This window comes from Dendropsophus ebraccatus, chromosome 2, assembly GCF_027789765.1.
Source record: "Dendropsophus ebraccatus isolate aDenEbr1 chromosome 2, aDenEbr1.pat, whole genome shotgun sequence".
Lineage (NCBI taxonomy): Eukaryota > Metazoa > Chordata > Amphibia > Anura > Hylidae > Dendropsophus > Dendropsophus ebraccatus.
In genome coordinates, this window is record NC_091455.1 from 36259132 (window position 1) to 36284534 (window position 25403).

General features: G+C 41.5%; 1 protein-coding gene and 1 long non-coding RNA gene across 9 annotated transcripts in view; one reads left to right on the forward strand and one right to left on the reverse strand.

The window, feature by feature from the left end:
• The window catches only part of VPS13B (vacuolar protein sorting 13 homolog B), a 729531-nt gene that overhangs the window by 681311 nt on the left and 22817 nt on the right, over positions 1-25403 (reverse strand). The window lies entirely within an intron of this gene.
• On the forward strand, positions 12099-13113 carry LOC138784358 (uncharacterized). Its single transcript, XR_011361825.1, has 2 exons — positions 12099-12631; positions 12741-13113. It is a non-coding gene; the product is annotated as an uncharacterized lncRNA (long non-coding RNA).

Sequence of the window (25403 nt, forward strand, 5' to 3'; positions counted from 1 at the left end):
ATCATAATAACAGTGATGGCGAATCATGAATCATGAAACATGGGCAAACCTTTTGTTTTGTACGGTGACTCAAAATAGTTCAAATCCCACCAAGGACAATATCTGCAAAGAGTTTGTATGTTCTCTCCGTGGTTTGTGTGAGTTTCCTCCGGATACTCCGGTTTCCTCCCACACCAAAAACATACAGATAGGTGAATTTAGATTGTGAGCCCGAATAGGTACAGGGTACAAAATTGACAAAACGTAATGTAAAGTGCTGTGGAATTAGTTGGCGCTATACAAATAAAAGCGTTATTATTATCCCATCTTGAGCACACAAAAACAGCAGCCTTCAGACTACCCTTTTATGCTACCTTTTTATCTGCTGCTAATATATTGCTTCCAGATACTAGAGGACACTCACAAAGGTTTTGTAGAGCTCAAGCGTCTACAGGTCAAAATTGTTTTGGCTATACACAATATCGGGCTAGGGCAACACAGCGATTCCGTTAAGGTCCTATTCCACCGAACAATTATCAGCTGTTACAGCCGATAATCGTCCCGTGGGATTGACAGTAACGATCAGCCGACATCGTTCATGTCGGCTGATCATTGCAGTTGTTTGTTTTTCAACATGTTGAAAAACAAACGACTGATACAGCAACGATCTGCTGCAGTCGCTCCCTGGAACAGAAGCGGTGGCAGCAGACCGCTGGTGTAACTTATGGGCTGCCCGGACGATCAGTGATCCCCCGGGCAGCCATCCTGCGCCTCCACCCCCCCACCACCACCAGACTCACTTGCTCGCTGCTGCCGCCATTCCACGCAGCAGCAGCGAGCAAGTGAGTCTGGTGGTGGTGGGGGGGTGGAGGCGCAGGATGGCTTCCCGGGGAACGAGGAGCCAACGAGTCAGTTGGAATAGGGCCTTTAGTCTCATGACTAAGAACCATCGTGTTATACTGACTGGTCAGGCGATTCCATTACTAAAGAGAATTGGTTTACTTTGCGACTCACCAGTGGCCACGTCCATTATTCATGGATTGTTTGCAGCTGCACGGTCAAGGCTGCTTGTGGGTGGCAATGTGATCCCATTCACTTAAATGTGTGAAGGAGTCATAGTGTGACATAGTGGTTCCAGGATCAGGAAGGCAGTTTTAATGTAATGGCTGTAGAATATAGAATGTATTTTGCACTTTGCCCACTGCCTATAACGTTGATCCAATAATACTTGTCAACTTGCAAAGATTACTGGAGCATACGTGAAACCTATATATGAAATGTAAATATTTGGTTGAAGCAAATGTCCCAATTTAATTAAGTGACTACCCCTGTGGGCTCCCTCTATAAGCTTCTATTTGCATCCAGTCAGATAAAAAAGCTCCTGTGCTCAAGCATTTGTATAAAATCTACACAGTAAAATTACACGATTCATTTTTCAAACTTTGCGCTTGTCTCATAAGCCCAGAGGTAAAACATGTTCATTAAAGAAACGTAAAAAAAAAAATTGAAAATAAAAAGTTCCACGTGAACTGCCAAAACCAGCATAATTATGAAAATATTTAACACTGGGACCAACTGAAATCACATACTGAATATAGATCAAGGTGATGTCATTAAACACGGCCCGGCCAAAACGTACTAAAACTACTGCGCTCCCATAAATCTGGCTCACACCAGATGACAATAAACATGTGAAAATGAAAAGAGAAAAGGAACACCAATTATATTTTAGACATTTCACAAAATGTATTTATCATAAATGACTTAAGGAGGTTCTGAGAATGGATGTCAGCCTAGAGAACTGCTCCCCGGTTCACCTAGCCTACTGCTAAGTTCTCCGAAAATTGATCCAAATTGGGCCACGTCCTAAAACACTTGCCACATTTTGGACAAGTATTCAGGAAGTCTTAATCATAGAGGCTAAACTGCTAATTGTGGAGAAAAACCATGAGAATGGATAGTTATACTGGCCTAATGGTCCTGCTTTGTAATGTAAAACCATATGCTTAGAAAGGAAAATAAATTTGGGGGTCTCTTTGACACCATCATATACAGACAATGAGGAAGTGAGGCCACCGCTCACTGTGTCATTCTGTGCAATTGTATATTTAAACAATCTGACCAGGAAACGGAACATTAGGGTATGTTCCAGAAGAGACCCCATTACACAGATTTATCAGCTATTCCTATGTGTAGACCCTTGTTCCAATTGTAAGTTGAAAACAATATATTTAGTGTGATTAGCCATGAAAAAGATCAAGAAAATGGATAAAGTCCCACAAAATCGATAGTGTAAATCTAGTATATAAGTTAAACCTATCTAGATTTTTTATCCTGACCCTATGAGAGTATCTTTTGATACTTATTGTTATGGGACGTAAAAGTGTATTACCATCCTTGTTCTCCAGAGGTTTACTTATGGGGAGCATCAAGACAAAACCTGATAGCTTTCCCCCTTCTTGGAGCGGCAGGTTGTGTCACCAGGGCATGTACCAAATTGCAACTGCCTCAAATGGGCAAAATCATGGCTTCCTGTGGTGGCACCATGGTACAGCAAAAAAAGACAAAATTGTATGTACACTGGACACTGCATGAAGACATAGTTTTGCCCACACAACAAATAATGGAGTGCCATGATAGATCAGTAGGGATGTAGAGAATCAAATCTTTACTGATCTAACATTGAGCGTCCATTTTTTTTTTTTTTTCTTTAACTCCTGGATAATCCTTTGAAGCTATGTTCACACACCGTTCATTGAGCCATTTGTTAAAGGACAACTCCCACAAAAAATTTTTTTTGCTCATTTAACACACATTACAAAGTTATATAACTTTGTAATGTGGTTAAATACCCGGCCTGGCCCCCTTCCCCCACTTTCGGACCCCCGACCCCCCACCCCGGAAGTTAAAGAATGTATACATTACCTATTACGATCGTCACGATCCTCTTCTCCGGGGCGGCATCTGGTGACGACGACGTCAGAGCCGAGGGGCGGTCCGGGTCTTCTTCCTCCTCGGCGTCTTCATGCAAAGTGAATGGGGATGAAAAGGCTGCTGGTGCACATGCGCACCAGCAGCCTTTTCATTGGCTGGAGCGCATCACATGGCTTCCAGCTTGCTCAGCCCTGATTGGTTGAGCTTGCTGGAAGCCATGTGATGCGCTCCAGCCAATGAAAAGGCTGCCGGTGCGCAAGCGCACTGGCAGCCTTTTCCATCCCCTGGACCCGGAAGTCGGAGACATCGCTGGATGGCGGACGGCGGCGACGGAGAGGCGGACGGCGGGCGAATCGAGTGGCGATCGTCACCGGAGAGATGGTGAGTATGGTGTCTGTGTGTGTCTGTGTTTTTTTTTTTTTTTGGGGGGTCCCGCGGGAGTTGTCCTTTAACCCATAAAATGGCAATTTTAGAGGCCCAAAAATGGAATCAAGTTAGGGAAGCAGAAGAACTAGGACTCCAAGCATGCCCAGGAAAGCCAACAATTTTCACAGCATGATGGGGATCATGGTTTTTTAACAGCTGGAGAGCTAAAGTTTGAGATCACTGCTGGAACTACATGAAACTTGCAGGATTGTACAAAGAAATTTTCCACCAGTCAGGTTCCTGGAATTTCCTACTTACAAACCTTGGTTCATAATAATTGGTTCTTTAGAAACCTTATGCATAATGTTCCCGTGTTAAGAATAAAAAAAAAGGCTAAAAGAAATCAAAATGCAGAAAACAAGACTAGAATAAAAGCCACAAATTTAATTTACAGAAAAAGTGGGTGGCATTAGAAATAACCAATATGCCATTTTGTAACTGTACCTCAACATAACTGGAAAAGAGCAATGAAAACACTGAAAAAACGAAGAAAAAAAATTACAAATGTTTTGCTATAACAGTTTATTAGTAAGATGCCAAATTCTCACCTCGTAAATGACCAACTTCCTTCACACAAAAAAAAAATGGGTTAAACAATGTTTACTTATCAAACACCCAGAGCTAAGCTTGGAATATATGCATTCCTGTAATCTGCTGTCACTGGTTCTGTAATAACCAAAACACCATATCCATCTGCACCTGCAAACACAACAAGAACCGCAGAAGTAATAACCACAGGAAACACGGGAGAGCTTATGCACTAAACCACAGTGAAAAATCACAAAGTAAGAATACATAAATAAAAACAAAGCCAGACCCGTTGGGCCCAAATACTCAGGTGTTATCAAGGTCTCCCCCCAAGGACCGCAGTAGGATACAGATGTAAGAAGTAGCGCTCCTTGACGGGCTTTTGGCATGGTTTTATTTAAACTAATGAGAATGAAGAATAAGCTGTGACTCTTGAACAGATTTTATGACCAGATGTGAAAGATTGAGAAGCGAAAAGAAAAGAGGGGGAATAAAAATCTTTTCCTTCTGTCTCTTGCCACAACATGTCGACCTCTAGCTTTCTCAGCTCTCCCAGCTGAACAGTAAATAGGAGTAAGGCTTTCGGAGCTACCTTAAGCGTGCAGGAAACATAGCTAGCGGACTATTTGTTAGATGTTTTTTTCGCTTTTATTGGAGCAATCGCTAACATTCTTTGCGGATGTTGTTACTGTATATATGAGCTTCTCGGGCCACAAAAGTCCAGCTTAAGCTCATTTGTAATAGCGATGGAGGATTTTAAATGTTGTTTTAACACGGTGGGTTGTAATTGAGCGTGAGAAACCCAATGTCCCACCAAAAGATCAAGCCTAAGACCATGGTTTTTCTACGGCCTAAAAGAAAAGATGTACAATATGTTACAAATTATTTCATAGAGCTAACAGACGCTTATGGAGAGAGAAGAATCTACAGACGTAAACCACGTGTTCAGGACTAAGCCAGTATGCCTTTTATGTACTATTAATGGCAGCAATACCTTACATGTACATGAACTGATATGCCATAGAGCAGGGCCTCTCAGACTTTTTCCTACCAGAAACCAGACACAACAAGATGATGGACGTACTTCACAGTACAAAAAAACATGATGTCTGGGCACCACTGGCAAGATCAGTGTAATGCCTGAGCTCCACCAACAAGATCAATGTGATACATGGGCACCACTGACCAGACCAATGCAATGTCTACAGACCATCGGCCAGACCAAGATAATGCCAGTGCTTCCTTATTTGTGATAGACGTTTATGATAAAATGTTAAAAATTCAAAATTTTATGTTAATTTGTCCACAGTGAGGGTATGTGCACACCATGGAATCCTGACGGAAAATCTGTTGTGGATTCCGCAGCTAGTACCCACTCGCGTCTCTGCCCGTGCCACAGACTCCATTTTACGGTTGGGCGGATTCTGGCGTCCGTCCAAAGAATGAACCTGTTCATTCTTTGGATGGACGGAAGAATCCGCCCGTGCATAGAATGTAGTCTATGGCACAGGTTGAGACGCATGCAAGAGTCTGCGAGCAGGTGCGAGCTGCGGATTCCACAACGGATTTTCCACCAGGATTCCAAGATGTCCACATACCCTAAACCATTAACATGCTCACAGGAAACTCAATGTGTGTCCATGTACATCTTAGGTCCTCAAAGAGGTTAGAGAAGCTCCAACCAATAAAGGTGGGCCCAATTTAGTGCAAACTCATTTATTAGGCATTTGTGTAAAATATAACAAATAGAAAAGAGGTTATCTAAAGCACAGAAAACATAAGATGGTCACAAAAATTAACATCTGCAACATAATTCCAACCAACAGCTATGGTTCCTAAACCCTACACTTGGTATATATAGATCAACTGACTGTTCACATGTGTTCAATGGTGAGAGAGGCGTAAAAATGGTATTCCCAAGTTCTACCCAGTCCCCATGCAGTTCCTGTTACCGCTCCTTCTTTTGGCTCCCCTTTCTGCTCGATTCTGAGACAAAATGTCAGAGCAGGATCTGCCTGCTAAGCCAATCACTGACCGAGTCAGGACACTTCTGACAGTGCCTTACCTCCAGGGAGAACAAAAAGATCAGGTGATTAATTTCAAAGCAGCCAATATCTATTTTATCTGAAATCGTGTGTTGAAGAAATGTTGGAAAAATAGATGAGCGCAACTCGTGCATGCTCAAGACTGATTGCTCGGCATTGGAATACTAGTGACTGAAGAAGTTGGATGCAACCCTAGGAAGTCCTGGAAAACATGGATACAGTCTATAGCTACCCAACGTCAGTCAGCCACCAATATTAAAATTCTGAGCGACTCGACATATTCAAATCGCATTCATATCTAGTTGGGAAGCCCCCATATACATACGATTATCAGCGACTGGGACTGAAGAACACAGAAGATAGTTTTAGATTATATTACACATTATTAAAAGGCTTAACACATCTAGTAAAATTAAGGAAAGACTCAAACAGCAGAGGAGCATCCAGAAAACAAGTCCTACAGAAAACAAAGCCTATAGAATGGTTGATCATTACCTTTTCACTTATCATTCCTTTAAATATAAATCAGTTTATTGAGTGCAATTATTAGAGTATTTTTTTTCTTGTCTGTAATATGAACACCCGCTTGACATCTACTTTAAGGTAATATAATAGGATACCACATGTACTTAGCTAACATATATTGTAAAAATATGTTCTTGGAAATTTTGCCTCTTACAGAAATAGACTTTACCACCAAAGGCCAAGGAGAATATAAATGTGCACTATTGGGAAACTCAGCCTAAACAGTAAACTTATAGAAGACATATCTTACTTTCTCGGATGTCAAACAACTACCCTTGTCAGGGTAATTGCTTCCAGTTAAGAAGGAAAAAGGGGACAATTATATATCTAAATGATTACATTTCAAAAGCAATTTCCCAATTAAAGGTTGATGACAAATTACTGATCGCCCAGTGGACATCTCATAGTACATCATGTAGAAAAAATATATATAAAGGCTAACAACAGAAAAGGGTTACCCTAAGGGTATGTTTACACTATGTTTTTGAGGTGAAAATACGTCCGTAAATAGTGATCATGATCTTAATTTATGCCTCAAAAATGTTTTGACCATACCCTAAAGCTTGGTATAGTAAGAATTAGAGATGAGAGAACCCAAGTATGTAGAATTTTTTTACCAGTGGCTGCAGAAGTTGGATGGGATATGGTCCATAGACTGTACCTATGTTTTCCAGGACTCCATAGCACTGCAGCCACCGGTAATAAACTTCTGCAGCCACCGGTAATAAAATGCCACACGCTCGTGTTCAGACCAACCCAAAGTGTCTTAGGATATTCTCATTATCATCAATTTCTGGATGGTGACAAAAAAAGTACACAAAAACGTATTTGCAATTGTGAAGAACCTCCACAAACACTCAAGATAATTTAAGCGTTCTGCATTTGGAGGGGGCAGATTGTGAGTACAGAGTTGCTTTAAATAGTTTTGCAAATACATAAAAGAAATAAAAATTAAATTGACAAGTCCTACAGTATAACTATGTTAGTTGAGATGAGAATACCCCTTTAACATTTTTTTTTTAACGCAGATTTAAAATGTTTTCAAAAATTTCGACACTTGAACGAAAACATGATCGATATTTGTTACTTTTATCGGTTTAGAAAGCCTGTAGTGCTCTTATAACACTTTGAGAGCATAGACCTAGAGTGTTACAAGAGCACTACGGACTTTCTAAACCGATGAACGATAAAGCTATATGCAAGAGTTACAAGGTTAAAATCAGGTCAACTTGGTGAAGAAAACAAGATTTAAAAAGTAACTGGGGAAAAAGATAGGAGTGTGGGAAAATGCAAAATATTTGGACACATCTTGTAATCGTCTTATATAATGCCAAAGAGCGAAGCAGAGGGAGCAGTTAGTGTGTAAGACAGAAAGAATGCATCTAAGTATAAATTGAAGACATAGGATGCGTTCTACAGCAATACAGATGTGATTGTGTAGTTGTCTGGGTGATGATACAAAGCTGTAAAGACCTGGTGTACGTTATTACCTCATTCCCATCCGTCTGTACTAATGTAATGAAGAACCTATAAGCTGCAAGACCAAAAGAAAACGGTCGGCCACCCAGACTCTTTATAGAAATATATACCAGTCTTGGCGCATTATATGATGTATATACGTGTGTTTTAGTTTGTACAATGAAAAAAGTAGACTAATTTTCTAAAATATGTTTCCAATTTAAAGATCTCTGTCTGCAGTCAGCAGGAAATTTCACTGCTTACTACAAGGGGAGAAAATGTGGCCTGGGCATATGATGGACATGCGACATGTGATTTTCACTTTATATATGGAGTACTACGTGACCTGTGAAAAAGTACCAAAATACAAAATGTAATTCAGATATAAAAAAAAAAAAAAACTCCATTAAAAAGGAGTATTAAGGGGGTTGTCCTCCCAAAAAAGTAAAAAAAAAAAAAATTTACGCAATATTCACCCCTTACCAAGTCAAAAGCTTCCCCATTAGCAGTTATCCAGCCCTACAAAAACAGCTGTTGTTATACTGAATTTCCTATCTTGCTCTGGCTGTCGAGGAAGCATGATGGGAATTGTAGTTTTGCAACAGCTGGAAGGTTGAAGGTTCTCCCTCCGTGAACTAGGATAAGAGTGACAGGAGACATGATCCTTCTATCTTCCAACTACAGACTTAGCTTGATTGGCAGGTCTCTCCTTATTTACGTATTATAAAGTGCTTGTACATCCTAACAAAATGCTATGACTTTATGGAAGTACCCCTTTAAACCAATCTGTACAGGGCTGGACGGAGTGTTGCATACATGTCAGCTATTATTGGCAGAATATTTTCACATAGCGCAGCAATAACAGATTCTTGTCATTCAGACTGGTTCACGCATCATAACTTAAATGCATGTTACTGCCTTACCTCTATAGGTTCATCTAAGAGATGAGTGAAAACCATTTCAATGTGTCGCTCACATCCCAGGGTTTAGGGATCATGCTGTCCTGCCTAGTGAACTTTTGATATAGTGCCCAGTTTATGTAATAAATGCATTTCTCTTTTATGCCCCAAATCTCTGCACCTACTCAGTGTCCTTTGTATCTGCAGATTCATGTGTTGTAAAGTATATGGGATACCAAAGAACCCCACATTAAAGCCTCATCTTATTCCACTTCAAAGTAAACCGTGGATCAGCCTAAAAGGGATATCCTCCTGTTAACAGCCGAGGCTGCCACACACTTTTATTGACAACATGTGGTCACTAGTCTCTAAGAAATCTTTTCCATTTAACTCTCTCCAAGAGACTGTCTTTGGTTCCACTGCCACACTACTTCACAGAGGAGGGTTTTTTTATCCAATGGATCTCAACAATAGGGGCAGGAAGTTAAGATTTGGGATATACTATAATAACAGAACATCTTTACATTCCAGTACTTAAAATTAAAAGCAGTAACCCAAGCTGTAGTACACTGTATGGAACTCATATGAGTAGCATTTATACAGAGGTCCCCAAAGAAAAAAAAAATAAAATTTAAGTGCAACGTTCAATGGCGTGCACATAATATTTGTCACTTGTACTTGGAAAAAAAAAAATGTTACATACACAATGATGCATACTGTAACGTATGCATAAGATTCTAACATGTAGGTTTAATTTCAGAAAAGAGAACTCAACTTTAGTTTCAGGAACCAGAACAGAATTTAGCTCACATTTTACAGCATATGTGGGCTATATATTTATTGTTTGTTGTTTTAATAGATTGCAAAGCAGCCAAGCACACAGCTTCTATTCTGGACTAGGTTCACATCATGACTGGGAAAAACTCATTGTATATGTCATTAAAGGGGTAGTTCACGAAAGAAGAATGCTTTCAAATCAACTGGTACCCGAAAGTGCCAGAGATTTGTAATTTACTTCTATTAAATAAATCTCACATCTTCCAGCACTTATCATCTGCTGTATGTCCTGCAGGAAGTGGTGTATTCTCTCCAGGCTGACACAGTGCTCTCTGCTGCCACCTCTGTCCATGTCAGGAACTGTGCAGAGCAGTAGCAAATCCCTATAGAAAACCTCTCCTGCTCTCCAGACTGGAAAGAATATCACTTCCTGCAGGACATACAGCAGCTGATAGGTACTGGAAGACTTGAGATTTTTTAATAGAAGTAAATTACAAATCTCTGGCAACAGTTGATTTGAAAAAAAAAAAAAAAATTGTGAACAACCCCTTTAAAATGGGTGTGACTATAGATTTTACCGACCACTAAGATAGTCCATTCGGCATGAATTCGATCAGTATATTTGCTGGGGATAAAACTGTTTAGGATACAAAATTACATAAATTAAGTTTTTTTTGGGTATGTTTACACGTGTCATATACGCTGCAGATTTCCCTGCATGACATCTGCAGGTAAAAACCACAGCGAGTTTTAATAGTCACATTATTCTTCTTTCAATATAACAAAATCTGCAGTATCAAGTACACTATGAAATTTTCCATCACATACACAGCACTGGGTGCATATGCAGAAAAACTTGCAGACCAAATTTCTACAGTATATGAACATGGCAATATACCCTGTCTATATACACAGAGCGGGGAAATGGAGCTGGTGCCAGAGGGAATCAGCACGAACAAATAAGTATGGCTGCTTTTTAGTTTTTTTAGTTTTTTTTTACTGTACCAGCAGCACAATTACTAAGGTTTTACAACACTTTACGACACTCAGTTCTGGCTGTTGCCTGTTCACCCGTTGCCAGGTTTTTCTTTTATTTCAGTGTGTGAACACAGCCTAAAGCTTAGAAAGGGGTTATCCAGGATTAGACGACCATTTCTGTTTTCTTTCAAAACCAGCGCCATACCAGTCCTCAGGTTGTGTTTGGTATAAATCCATTTTAATGGAACTGTGCAGCAACACCAAACAAACTGACAAGGGTGGTGCCTTTTCTGGAACAAAGCAGCTATGGTGTTTTTAAAGGGGTAGTCAGAGTAAAAAGTACTTATCGCCTATCCAAAGAAGTGTCCATTAATTGTCTATAGAGCTGCTGAAGGAGGCCAAGCACGGTACTTGGCTTTCTCTAAAAAAAAACACCAACAATGACTGGAGTGGCCAAACACCTGTGCAGGTAGCAGATCGTTTGGACCCCAATTCTAGTGATTGCGGGTGATCCCAGTGGTCAAACACCCCCTTTTGTCTATTTGTTACTTATTTTATGATCTATGCTAGCACCGCACGGAAGACATGCTAAAAACGCTGCCTTACCATGCATCCTATGTCTTCTGTAGAAACTTTAGCTGCTGAAACTAAGTCTTTTATTCCGACATGCAAGGCTTGCAAAGAGCCAGGAACTAGACTAGACAAAAGAGGCCAGTTAGAAGCCTCCTTTCCTGTCAATCACGCCCAATCACGCTGACCGGCAGAGGGACGTGACTAGTCATGGCTACTTCCCGGCTCTCGGCTTGTCTTGCGCACAGAAATAAAAGACTTAGGGGGAGATTTATCAAACATGGTGTAAAGTGAAACTGGCTCAGTTGCCCCTAACAACCAATCAGATTCCACCTTTCATTTTCCAAAGCGTCTGTGAGGAATGAAAGGTGGAATCTGATTGGTTGCTAGGGGCAACTGAGCCAGTTTCACTTTACACCATGTTTGATCAATCTCCCCCTGTGGCTGTGATTCCATGCAATCTAATGTAATGTAATGCAGCAGTGGCAATAAACTGCCGTTTTTGCAATCTGTAACAACGGCCATTGTTATTGTTATAAATGACAGTTAGACTTTAACAGTATTTTGTAGCTTCCATGTAAATATACGCTGCGGAGGTTGTGAGTGGCATCTACTATCCATAACATAGGAGCCATCTAGCAGATATATTGGGAGCTCATTCATGATGGACCCAGCAGGTTAGGACAACACTCAGCATATACCATAAAGCATAATGTCAACTACAAGGAGAACTTGCATCCAACCTGGGGAGGGAGTGTATTTCTGATAAATTATCACCCTAAATAAAGCCCCAGGCAAAGAATACTGTTTATTAATATTACTATGGGGACTAAAAGTGAAGCAGAGAACAAATCCTGTAAGGTTATATTGTAGAAGCAGGTGCACATACTATTCATCTCTATGTGCTCTGGCCACACCCACTGCTTGTGATGTCATCATGACACGTATGAGGATGATGTCACAATAGAACCTGGTTGTGACAATAAAACCAAGCTGCACCCTGACATCAGTGTTAGTCTAGGCTAGCAGTTCTTGGAGTAGGAGTGTTGGAGTCTCAGGATGACGAGGAAGAGAAACAGATCTCGACAGGTCCAGCCACGAAACCCCGCCCCACCACCAAACCCCGCCCAATCCCACCCCGCCCCACCACCACACCCTGCCCCATCCCACCCCGCCCCACCACCACACCCTGCCCCATCCCACCCCGCCCCACCACCACACCCTGCCTCATCCCACCCCGCCCCACCACCACACCCTGCCCCATCCCACCCAGCCCCTCCAGCAAGACCAGTTCGCATACTGAAGCGGGCATATAATAGGATCTGTGAGCCAATGGAGGTTGGAGGGCGCCAATTCCCAGATGACGTGGAGATGGTGGATGTGTCGAAGAGGAGAAAGCTTTCCTCGACACATCAACTTTCGGCCGTGGAGGACATGGAAGTAGACTGATGGCTGCGGATGTGGAGATGGAGGATCAGTCTACAAGTAACATCTATTGGGACTCAGCTAGAGGTAAGAGCCTGACAGTGACAACCCTCTAATCTCTGACTGTTACACAATTGTGCACATACAAAATGTTCATTTTCTCACTCATTTATTTATTTCTCTCATTTCTTTGCAGTTTCCCAATAACTTCTATAACATCTGAGGCTCCTGAAGACTCCAACAGAGAGGAGACCAGCTAGAACATCTGAGGCTCCTCAACGCTCATCCAGAGAAAAGGCCATCAATAAACACAGGGGTCAAACTCAGGCATTCCAGCTGTTGCAAAACTACAAGTCCCATCATGCCTGGACAGCCAAAGCAGAAGGCGCGCGAGCCCTCCCATTCAAACAGATAGAAGGAAGGATTCCATGACAATTCTGTAGTGTGAACGAGCCCTAACAGCTGAGACTCTCATGAAGACTCCAGGGAGAAGACCCCAGTTTAGCAGACCATCGCTAGCCGAGGACTATTGCAATTTACTCATTTATTAATAAATATATATTTTTATACCAAGTTTTCATTTTTTAATCTTTTAGGTTTCTCCCACATAACACAGAAAAAAAACTATAAAAGGCTAGGGCTTATTTGGGGGGTAGGTGTTATTGTACACAATATGCCCCTACACTGTAGCCCCACTCTACATGGTAGTTAGGTAGCTGTGTACAAGGAGGTATGCTTGGAGTTGTAGTGCACAAGAAGGTATGCTGGGAGTTGTAGTGCGCAAGAAGGTATGCTGGGAGTTGTTGTTGTGTTAGGAGGCTGCTACTGCACAACTGCAACTCCCAGCATATTTCCTTGTGCACTAAAACTCCCAGCATACCTCCTTGTGCACTACAACTCCCAGCATACCTCCTTGTGTACAAGGAGGTATGCTGGGAGTTGTTGTGCACAAGAAGTTATGCTGGGAGTTTTAGTGCACAAGAAGGTATGATGGGAATTGTAGTGCACAAGGGGGTATGATGGGAGTTGTAGTGCACAAAGAAGGTATGATGGGACTTGTAGTGCACAAGGAGGTATGATGGTTGTAGTAGAGCACAAGAAGGTATGATGGGAGTTGTAGTGCACATCATAACCGCGGCCTGGGTGTGAGGGGGGTCATTATATTAGTATTTTAGGCGCTTTTTTCATACTTGAAGTATCAAAATGGTATTGAGTATCGAAATAAAAAATATGGTATCGATATCGAACTCAAAATTCTGGTATGTCATCCCTAGCGCTAGAAGCGTTATCTAGAAAATCTGAGAGATTGGTTCGCTTTAAGGCCCTATTACACTGAATGATTATTAACCTCACTTGGCTGATTACTGACAGTTCAGGACAATAATGATTCAGTGTAATACACATGTTAAAAGACAAAGATCAGCCGACGTGCATGAGGTTGGCAGATCGTGGTCTTTCCACATGCTAAAACATCAGCGATGGTCTGCAGCGCACCATTCCATGTTATAGGAGCAGCATCAGAAGACCGCCGCTGACTTTGATGGGCCGTCCAAACAATCTAAGGCCCCTTCCACTGCTCCCTGCTTGCTGTCTGTGCATGTAATAGCTCTGTGCAGCGAGCAGGGAACGAGGGGCAAGTGAGCTCCAATATTCCGTAAAATATCAAGGGATGTAATTGGGCCCCTATTCTTGTGAATAGTGTATGAGTACTTTTAACTAGGAATACCCTTTAAAATAAGCACCCGGGATAGTCGCACATTTCGTATGAAGAAAAGCATTTATCAGTTGTAGATTCTGTAAGACATAAAACATTCTGGCACGCCGCCTTACAATTTCAATGAAAAATTATCCAAACAAAACAAGCATCACTCCATAAGTTTCCCTCATTTTCTAATTGCTCCAATAACTTGGGTTTATTAGCCACCTAGGATTTGTGTGAACCTTTCACTCCACTAAATGTGTGATAATACCAGCAAATGCTACAATATTTACGAGTGTGATTATCTGAAGAGAGGCTGGAAAAGGTCTTAATTCTGTATGGGAATCACAACTAACAAGTTCGGAGTGAACACCAAAATAGCCATGAAGAAATGTGTGAAAATTGTGAGCTTGAAAGGAGGCCAGAAGGACCACGGACATCTCCCACCACCCTCCCATGATAATAACGCAGTAAGCTGCAAAATATCAAGATAAAATAAATGCGGGGCAATAAATCCTGGGGCTGTTACTGCTGGTTGCCAAAAGCCAAATAAAAAGCTGTTAGCTGTAAATTCTCTTCATAAGGTTTTACTGCAGAAAACATGTCGGGATGGAAGTGCAAATTCAAGGGGGAACGTATACACGAAAGCCAATGCAAAGAAAAGGGAAGCTTTCTATGGCTACCAATACACAGTGCCATGTACTTTCTCCAAAATTATAGTTTATGATTAGTGATCAGCGAGCTTCCTGAACGTTTGTGTCCCGGCGACTGAAGAAGTTGGATGCTGCCCTAGGGCTGGATACAGCTTATGTTTTCCAGGACTTCATATCATGATGCCCTTTCTGCTACAACTTTTAGGGTGGGTTCACACTACGGAATCCGCACGGATAAGTTCTGGCGAATTCCGTCGCTCGTACCTTATCACGGCAGCGAGCATATCCCCCCAGCTCTATAAACACCATTCTATGGCCGGGCCAATTCCACTGTCCACCTAAAGAATTGACAAGTCAGTTCTTTCGGTGGAAGGCGCAATCCGCCCGGCCATAGAATGGTGTCATTGCATGGGCAGAGATGTGCGCCTCTGCGAACGAGCGACGGAATCCACCAGAAGTTATCCGCATGGATTCCGTAGTGTGAACCCACCCTTACTGAGCTTTGATATTAGCTCCACTTACAGGGGCAGGGCTAAAATCATGGTGAAATTCCAGCCAGCCCATGAGAGGGACACCTGCCCAACCCACCTGATGACACACCTGTGATCATGTTCAGTGGAAGGAACAGGAAACAGAAATTGAACGTGAGATTACACTACCCTCTCCCAGCTCTGTGTCACATCATGAATCAGGGCTCCTAATGTAAGTCTATGGAGCCCAACTCTGTACACTGACACAGAGCGGGGAAGGGACCATGCACCGGTCATCATAAAAAAAACTTTTGTTATGTCATAGAGACACGTCAAAAGTGTTGATCAGTCCAAGTCCAAATTTTCAGTGTACCGATCATGAGAACAAGTGGGGAGAGAATGGCACTCTGCAGGTGCATGGTTTGCTCCCCGCTCTGTGTCAGTGTAAAGAGTAGGGCTGCACAAACTTACATTAGGAGCCCGACTCATCAGAGCTGAGAGAGGACCATGCTTACCACGGTCTTCTCTCAGCTTGTTCTCACGATCGGTGGAGGTATGAACACTCAGACCCAAACCGATCAAACTTTAGACAGGCATGTCTCTAGTTTACGATGACACCTTAATCAATTCATATTGCATGGCTATAATTCAAGAATTTCCTCCTTTGGTGGCGCTGCAGGAAAACTAAGTAGTTACTGTAGATTGAGATTTTCCCACTTATTACAGCTGACTGCTGGGGGTTATGTTAGGGGTATATTTAGTGATACAGCTTATTGCTAAGAGACCAGCAATATTTCAATGTTTCCAAATCATGGTGGGGAAAAAGAAATGAGTATGGCATATGGATGTCTCTTTAGACTCATATATACCAGTACTGTGCCTTTGCCAAACGCAAACCTGTTCTGATCTGTGTTCATCTCTTACTTAATGCAGCTTATTCAGCACTACAAGCAGGGTTCATTGGGTAACCTTGTGGTGCTTTAGTAAATGTCTCGGAATGCTGTCAGAATTTCGCTCATGTCTGTTGGCAGAAGGTCTTGACAAACACAGTCTATGAACCGGTCTTGCAAAATAGTCATAGACAGGCCAAGCAGGCACATGAGAGGTAACAGCAAAGCACTAGTAGCTGCATGGAAAAGGAGAGAGGCAGATGTCAACTGAGCATTACACAAACAGTTCCACCCTGCACACTGTAAAAGATGAGGAAAAACTCAGAAAACAGATTGAGAACATTGATAAAGACTTGTTGTGTAACTTGTAGGTTTCACTTAAAGTGTAAATAAACTTAAAGCAAACTTCTGAAAAGTCACAGATATGTCAGATGTTTTGAATGGTGGGACAGTCTGGGGGATGAGACCAAGACAAATCTCTAGAATCAGGGGGCAGAAGCGTTTGGTGCAATGCTGGGCCCCAATGTTTTCCCTAGAAAATCCGAACACACGGCGTACAATAAAAGCCTCAGAGTTTCATTATAAGGGGTACCTGTGATTACAAATTTTCATGCAATTGGCATGCATTGCTCCTGCCACCAGAACTATGGATACAGCCACGGCAGGTGAATTCTATGCACAAGTCTTATTCTGATGTAAAGGGAACCAGACCAATCGGGCTGATATGGTATGGTTCCATGAACTGCTGTATACAGCTCCTGCACGTACCGGCCATGGCTGCAGCATTAGGTGTATACCCGAAAAAAAAATACTTTAATCCCCCGGGACGTGACAGGCAGCGACGGGGAAGTAGTCATCTGGGCGGCTCCCCGCCCGTATCTAGTCACCGCGCTCATAGGGATGATTGACAGGCAGAGAGGGCAGTAAAGGACCTCTCTGCTTGTCATTCATCCTCTCCGAGCACGCTGACAGGCAGAGCGTGGTGACTAGATACGGGTGGGGAGCCGTCCAGATGACTACTTCCCCGCCGCTGCTTGTCCCGCAATAGAGGGGATTAAAGTTCTTTTTTTCGGGTATACAGCTACTACTGCAGTGGCGCCCAGTACGTGCCACAGCTGCTGCAGGAGCTTTATACAGCGGTTCAGGGAACCATATCAGCCCGATTATTAAGGCTCATGAAAGGAACTTAACCCCCCCCCCCCCCCATATCAAGCGGTGTTCAACCAAACATTTCTTCCCCTTCATTTTAGCATTCCATGTGGTCTCAACACCTGGACTTACACAGATGCAATCATCAGACATTTCTCTATGACATGTCAGAAGTTTGATAAAGAAAAAAGAGATTCTTTTAAGTGTACCTCAAGCTTTCTTTTCTCCAAAACATTTTAAATAGTTTTGCCCCTGATCTTACTGAAGAGACCGAGCTAGTGTATAGAGAACATGCTCCATGGGAAAAAAGTATGCAAATTAGATTAAAACTAATCTGCATACTGAGTTTAGGGTTTTCAAACATTAAAAGTTTAATGCAGTTTTTGGAGCCAAAGCCAAGTACACTCCTGGTTTTGGCTCCAAAAGCAGAAAAAACACAAACTTAGGCAATGTTCATATGATGAAAAAATTAGTGCAAAGCAACGGCCGTTATTAATGGTCAAGTGGCTGTTACTTGCCCTTATTTTTATGTGAACACAGCCTCAAACATCAGAACACTATAATCTTTATAATCTAAGATACCCTGCCTCTCAGTATGAAGTCAGCTACACCCAGATGTATAACAACTTATGTTCTTGTTTCTGTCATTTGAAATATTAAAGTTATGATTTTTCTCCCACAATCATGTAAATTTAGCAACTGCACAGAGATATTTTATAGGATGAAAACATTTTATTAAAAAAATTACTGCTGTCATACGAACGTAAACCTTTGCTATATCTTCTAACACAGCGAACACTAAACAGGTGAAAATTCATCATTTCTGGCACCAGCCTTACCTATAAAGTGGAGAGATGCTGCAGGTAAAGTTATCCTGGTGTTTCCAGAGCTCAGATAAGATTCCGGTCTGCTCCTGAGGTGAACGTGTATTTTAAAGATAGAAGTTCTGATAGACCGCCTGCTTTAACATCAGCGCCACAGCAGATAATAGACCAGGGACCAATAAAATACAAACCAAAGAATCTCGCTGAATTGTCAGAGGGCAGTCTCTCAACGCCATTTATCAGCTACGAAATTTGGCGCTGGTTGAAACAGATAAAAAAAAAAAAAGAGAGAGGGGGGGGCACCTTTTTCCATAGGGTCAACTTGCACCAGCTCCAGTGACAAACATTGGAATCTTTTATTTTCAACCCAATTACATTTTCAAACCGTTCAAGATTTTTTTTTTTTTTCAACTCTGTCTATCAACACCTAAGTTCCAGATCTCTACAGATTTAAGATCTGTTTATAGGCCTGGAAAGTGAACCCAACCTCAGTGTGTTATTGTTTTGTTTATAACTCAACAACCACGCTGTTCCAACGTTTGCCAGCTTCCAAAACACGTCTCGACTATAGGCTTTCATCCGTGAAGCAATGCACGAACTGTGATTTATACATTAAAGCAGAGCAGGCTTTTAACTGCGGTCTTAAGCGTAGTTCACACATCCAGGCAGCCAGCTGCTGAATCCAACATTTCTGATACTGTATCGGATTCACAGGAAAACATCGTCCAAATTATATATATATATATATATATATATATATATATATATATATATATATATATATATATATATATATACATATATACACACACACACACACACTTCACTGTAATGGTTAATACTTCTATTGAGTCACTACCCAATACTATCTGCAGTGCAGAGAAATCAAACTAACTTGGTTTTACACACGGTATAAAATACAGTACACTGGTTTTGTCCATAGTGTTCTTTAAACTTTCAAGCTTTTGCAGGTGTATAGCTACACAAAGCTCACACTGTGTATAGTGCCAGAGACCAAGGCACCGGTACCACTAAGGTCACACTAAGGTTCTCACTAAAGTCTCAGTCAGGTTTGTAAGAAACCTCATATTAATAACTGAGAACAGTGAAGAAAAACATGAAGAAAAGAAATAGACATAATAAAAATATAGGTTATATAGGTTATCTTGTTGTTCTAGGAAAGGTTCCTAGTAGAACTTCTATGGTACCACATTTAGCTGAAAAACAAAGCCAAGGCTAAGACAAAACCGGAAAGGATAGGCGCGCCACGGTTTCCTTGCCTTCTTTGCATGCCCTAAAAACCATGTTCAGGGGATTTTTAAAAATTCTATTCATTGGTTTATCTATTCCACATCCCAGCAAAAACAAGTACAATGCCAAGTGCAGCATAGCAATATAAGGCATTACCTTATTCTAGGATTCTAGAATAATTCTAGAATTTATTCTAAATTTCTAGGAGTACAAAGTAAGGCCTCATTCATATGTCGGCCTAAAAGTGTACATAGAACTACCCACCACTAGTAAAACAGGATTGAAGTAAATCACAAAAAAAACAACAACTGTGCACTATATATTTTTTTTACAATTGGTGCCTATGGTGATCAATGAGACTATGTATTATAGAAACCTGGAATTATTCCCAGCGAATGTATTTTGAATAGAAGACTTTAACACATAGACAAAGTAGAGTGTGGCTGAGTTACTATTGCAATACATCTGCTTTCGTGTTTGTATTGAAGCTGCAAGTCTTAAAGTGTCACTGTCGTTTTGTTTTGTTTTTGCAGAAATCAATAGAACAGGCGATTTTAAGAAACTTTGTAATTGGGTTTATTAGGCCAATATGCCATTATCTGCATTCAAAAAGACTTTCCCAAGGTCCCCCCTTCCTCCTCTCTCTCTCTCATTCTCTATTATGAGAAAATAACGACTTTTTTACATCAGTCGAACCCTGTGTAACCTATGGAGAGGGGAGGGGGGAGAAAGGAGATTAGTCGCCAGCAGAGAGCAGAGAACACAGGATTACACAGTGGGAGCTGTGTGAAAGCCGATATTCAGAGGTCAGAGAGGTCAGTGCTGACCTCAGAGGAGATAGCCCGGTGATGTAGCTGTAAATTAACTCTTTGTTGTCCTGTTTTGGTGCCTCATCTCCCTCCACACCTCCCCTCTCCATAAGAGATCCATGAAGACAGGGGGGAGAGCTTCAAACTGCTTTTTTCATGATAAAAATGCATTTTTTCGGCTAATAAACCCAATTACATAGTTTCTTAAAATTGCCTGTACTATTGATTTCTGTAAAAAAAAAAAAAAAAAAAAAATTTACACGACAGTGACACTTTAATGCAACTACAGCTCTATGGGGCGGGAACTGATAAGGTCATGTAACCTATGCTCAGACCAGGACTTGCCATAATAAAAATGCAAGTGTAGCTGAAACCAGTCTACGAGCACCCAAACTGCCACAGTCTTACCGACCCAAAATTGCAAAAGGTGGTCTTCAATGGGGGTGTTCTTCTAAAACAACATGGCCACTACATATAAATGTGTCATGGACTTAAAATATGTGACATTAAATATTGTCTGGATAAAGAAGTGATCTTCAGAAAGATCTCACCGCACATAGCTTCTTTAATTAAGCGACATCTTAATATCAAATTTTTCTTAAATCCTATATAATCCATTTCTCAAAAACCATAAGTAGTTGATACCCAAATAACCTTGTTTATCATTAATTTCCTCCTTGCAGGTTACTTGAACTACCTAACAGGTTAAATCAGTCACTTGTGTATGTTATAAAAAAAAAAAGGTTGTTCTGCAAAGTCCATTGGTGATATTATTTTACCCAACAGATGACCCATAAACTGAACCTTCCAAAATGGAACGCTCTCCGACACTTGTCATTGATACACGGAGCCTGCTACTCCTCACAGCTGTCACAACAGCTCCCCAGAATGTTCCATTCATTGGCAAGTCTTCCGAGAATTCATTTATCACCCTGCCGAATCAGAGGAGACCTAAGTAGTGAAACTACTGGCCATCTACACCGAAAAAGAAAATATTGTTTTATACGTATTGCGACGTGAAGATTATTACCAAGCTATTATGTAATTTGACAAAAAACTAAATCTCCACTTTGCTATCATCCGGAAGGTTACAGCAATTACCAGAGATTGTAATAAAATCTTTCTGGGATTAAAGATCGGGATACAGCTGTAGAACGTATAAACACACATTGTGCAAAAGAATGCAAAAAAACTTCCCTAAATTAGTTTACGTAAGTGCTGACCCCTTTTTAAGTGGTAGGTGCTTAGGAATATTTTTGATGGCAAGAAAAGTTAAGTTTGCGGCCCAATTCTTGCCAAAATAGTTCATCATTATCCACAGAGATTTTAAAAATGGGATTGGGAATGGCCCTCCTGGCCCCCGGTATGCCTGCTAATGTGAACAGTGATTAGACCACGTCATACGGTTATTACAAGGAAAACCCTTAGACTAATTTTAATAGCCAACGGAAGTACATTTGCAATAGAAAGGAAGAAGATTAAAAAAATTTAGAAAGTCATAAAACCAAGAAACTCATAAAAAAGAAAAACTATATACTACTAACAACTAAATTGATCATGGCTGCAATGCATTTTAGCATCACAGGGAAATTATCAGCTAAAAATTTTGCTGTGTGTAATAAGACCAGAGATCAGCCGATGAACAAGCAAATGCTTGTTCCTTGGATAATCGGACCAAAAAAAATTGTAAAAAATAAAAAAAAAATACAGGATGTGCAGCTCATAATAGGAAAGGTCTGTACGACTGATCGTGCCTTATGAAGGCTCAGTAAACAAGTGCCGATCACAGAGATTGGTACTCATTCACAGACACGACTGGGCCATCTAATACAACCTCAGGGCCATATAATGGACTAGCCTGACTGACTTGAAAGAGCCAAGGATATATTATTAGCCCCACAGTGGGTCAGGACTGTAATATAAATTTTTAAGCAGCTTAGAAATGGAAATGCTCTACTATCATATTTACCATAAATGTGTGTTGCAAGGCAACAGGTGCAGACTAGAGAGGAGTGCTATTCGAGCATGCTCAAGTCCGATTGCATTTGAATTCCAGTGGCTGAAGAAGCTGGATGCAGCCCTAAGGCTCTTTAGAAACATGGCCTATGGCTGTATCCATGTTTTCAGGCAACCTTAGGGTTGCATCCAACTTCTTTAGCCAGCAGTATTCAAATGCTGAACGATCAGACTCGAACATGCTCCAGTAGCACTCATCTCTAGTATAGACCCACTATGCTACCAACCTAGTTTGGCTGTGGACCACATTCAAGAGTAGAAACTGAGTACCCTATAGGTTTTCCCCTAGCCCAACAGACCATATAATAATGGCAAGGCACCAGGGTGTCAGGCAAAAAAGCATAGCCAGATGTTCCATTGCTCTATTGACACCTGGGGTATGGAATATCTGTTCTTAGTAAGGGGGCTTTGGGGGTCAGACCTGTATGATCAGGCAGGTATCACCTACCTAGTGTATAAACCACCCACTACAGAATGTAAAGGTAAAACCATGCTCTTCCATGAGATGAAAGAGAACCAACTATCATTTCTTCAATGTGAACACAGTATAGGTACGCTGGATGCAGAGTAGCAATAGGCAATCCAGATGCAAAACCATGGCACAAACATTAAAAGGAAAAAATAAATAAAAAATATTCAGAAAATATCCACAGTCCTTAGCCTTAAAGGGAAACCTGCTGATAGCTGCTTATTGACCACGGGGCACCGAGGATGAAGATAAGTCTCTTACCTTCATCTTCGGCACCGTTTCTGTGCAATTTGTAGTTAAATCCAACATCTAATAAGGTCGTTTGGAGCACTGGGGGTGGAGCTACAAGCCCCAGCGCACCGATCCGGCACGCTCTACTAATAATCATTATAAGGGGCTGGTCTGCTGAGGTGGATCAGTGCGCTGGGGGCAGTAGCCCCGCCCACAGTGCTCCAAACGGCCTTACTAGGCACTGAATTAAACTACAAACAGCACAGAGATGGTGTCGAGGATGAAGGTAACAGACTTGCCCTCATCCTCAGCATCCCATGTCCAGTTGGGATCTATCAGCAGGTTAGATTTGTCTGACCTGCCGATAGTTTCCCTTTAAGGAACAAGACAAAAAGCATAAATAATAAAAAAAAAAACTTTTTAACTTGCACTTGAACTGTGTGACCTTAGAATTTCCAGAAAATTGCCTACAGCTCATCAAGTAAAACCTGCTAAATAGTCAGTCCAAAAGGATCAGAGAATTGCCAGTCCCTGGAGGAAATCATCATTATTAGCCAACACAGAAAGATGTTACATGCCATTACTGTAACTCGCATTGCTCTAAACTAGACAGGAAAACTTTCCACTGTTAGTCATACCGTAATTACTACTGCAAAACCAAGAAGAAAAAAAAGCCATTACTGTTAAAAGCCTTGTTTTTATACTAGAGAGGCATATTTCCCAAAACTTTACAAAGAAATCTTACTCTGCACTTATATGGCCAAGAGAGTTAAGGAATTTAGCAGAATTTTACATGACAGTCAGCCGTGACCTCAGTGCCAGGTCATTATAGAAAAGTTGAGACGGACCCAGAAGATGGGAAGGAACAGAAACGCTCTAACCAGGAGTGCAGTTATCTATAATGAAAGGGAAAAATAGTTTCCATACGGCTGGCTGCACAACTCCAGGTCAGGCATTAAAAGGTAATCCAATGTGTTTACTTTCATTTAGCTAAAGTATAATCTAATAGTGCAAAAAAAACACAGACCACTTCCCAACACAAAAAGAGCAATTACCATATTACAAGCGATTAGTATGTGCCCTGACATGTCAACGCAATCTCATTAAAAATGCCTCAATTCCGCTACTGTGGGCTTTACTTTATCTTTGCAATTAACAGTGAAATGACTATTATCATACAACCCAAGTAATGCCAACCTAAGCTAGGCCTGCCAGAGTTCTCCAACTAACATGGCAAAGGATGATGATATAGGCATAAGAATGAGAAACGTATCCGGGACCTCATGCACGCTCTGATTGCAATCCAGAGTGTGCAGAATTTCATTAGTGGTGGTTGAAGTAGTTAGATGCAGCACTAAGGCTGTCTGGAAGGATATCAATGTTTTCCCAGAATCCCTAGGGCTACATCCAATGGTAATCAAATGCCGGACAATGAGGATGATGGCAGAGGGATGCTCAGTGTCCCTCCAGTGCCCTGTGTCCCTCAGTGTCCCTCTGCCATCATCCTCTCCAGCAGCCACAGCCCGCACAGCTCTGGGAGTCGGGTCGTGACATCACCATTTTATCCAGGAAGTGACAGCACCATGTTATACAGGAAGTGAAGCCTTGATGCAGTAGGAAGTGCAAGGGAAAAAGCACTATATAAGCATTTCCCATAAGAAGTGTATATTGGGGATTTGTATAACTTTTGGGGGGGCAATACAATACGTTAATAAAATTTTTTGCCAGACTTCTCCTTTAACCCTTGCTCCCAGTAATTAGGCACTAAGATGGAGACACAGTGGCATACTTGATTGGCTGCATGAGTGCTGGGCTTTGCATTAATTTGCAATCAAGACTGAGTGTCAAGGAGGAGGCAGCATTACTACATGCTACTGTGGCTCCACCTCCAAGCATAAGGATTTAAAGGGTAAGTTCAGCAAGATTTTTCTTCTTTCAAATCAACAGGTGCCAGAAAGTGACAGAGATTTGTAACTTACTTCCATTAAAAAAAATCTCAAGTATTCCAGTACCTATCAGCTGCTGTATGTCCTGCAGGGAGTAGTGTATTCTTTCGGTCTAGAGAGCAGGAGATGTTCTCTGTGGGGATTTTCTACTTCCCTCGTCAGTTCGTAGCTTGGACAGAGGTGGCATCAGAGTGCACTGTGTCATAATGGAAAGAATACACCACTTCCTGCAGGGCATACAGCTGCTGATAAGTACTGGAAGACTGGAGATTTTGTAATAAAAGTAATCTCTGGCACTTTCTTGCAAAAGTTGATATTAAAGAAATTGTGTTTTGCTGAACTACTCCATTAGAAAAAATACCGCCACTCTGCAGATAGCACCACAGAGCTATGCCTGGCAGCTACAAGGTACTGGGCGGGTTTACGGAGTGCCAGCGATGTGGCTGCTTCCC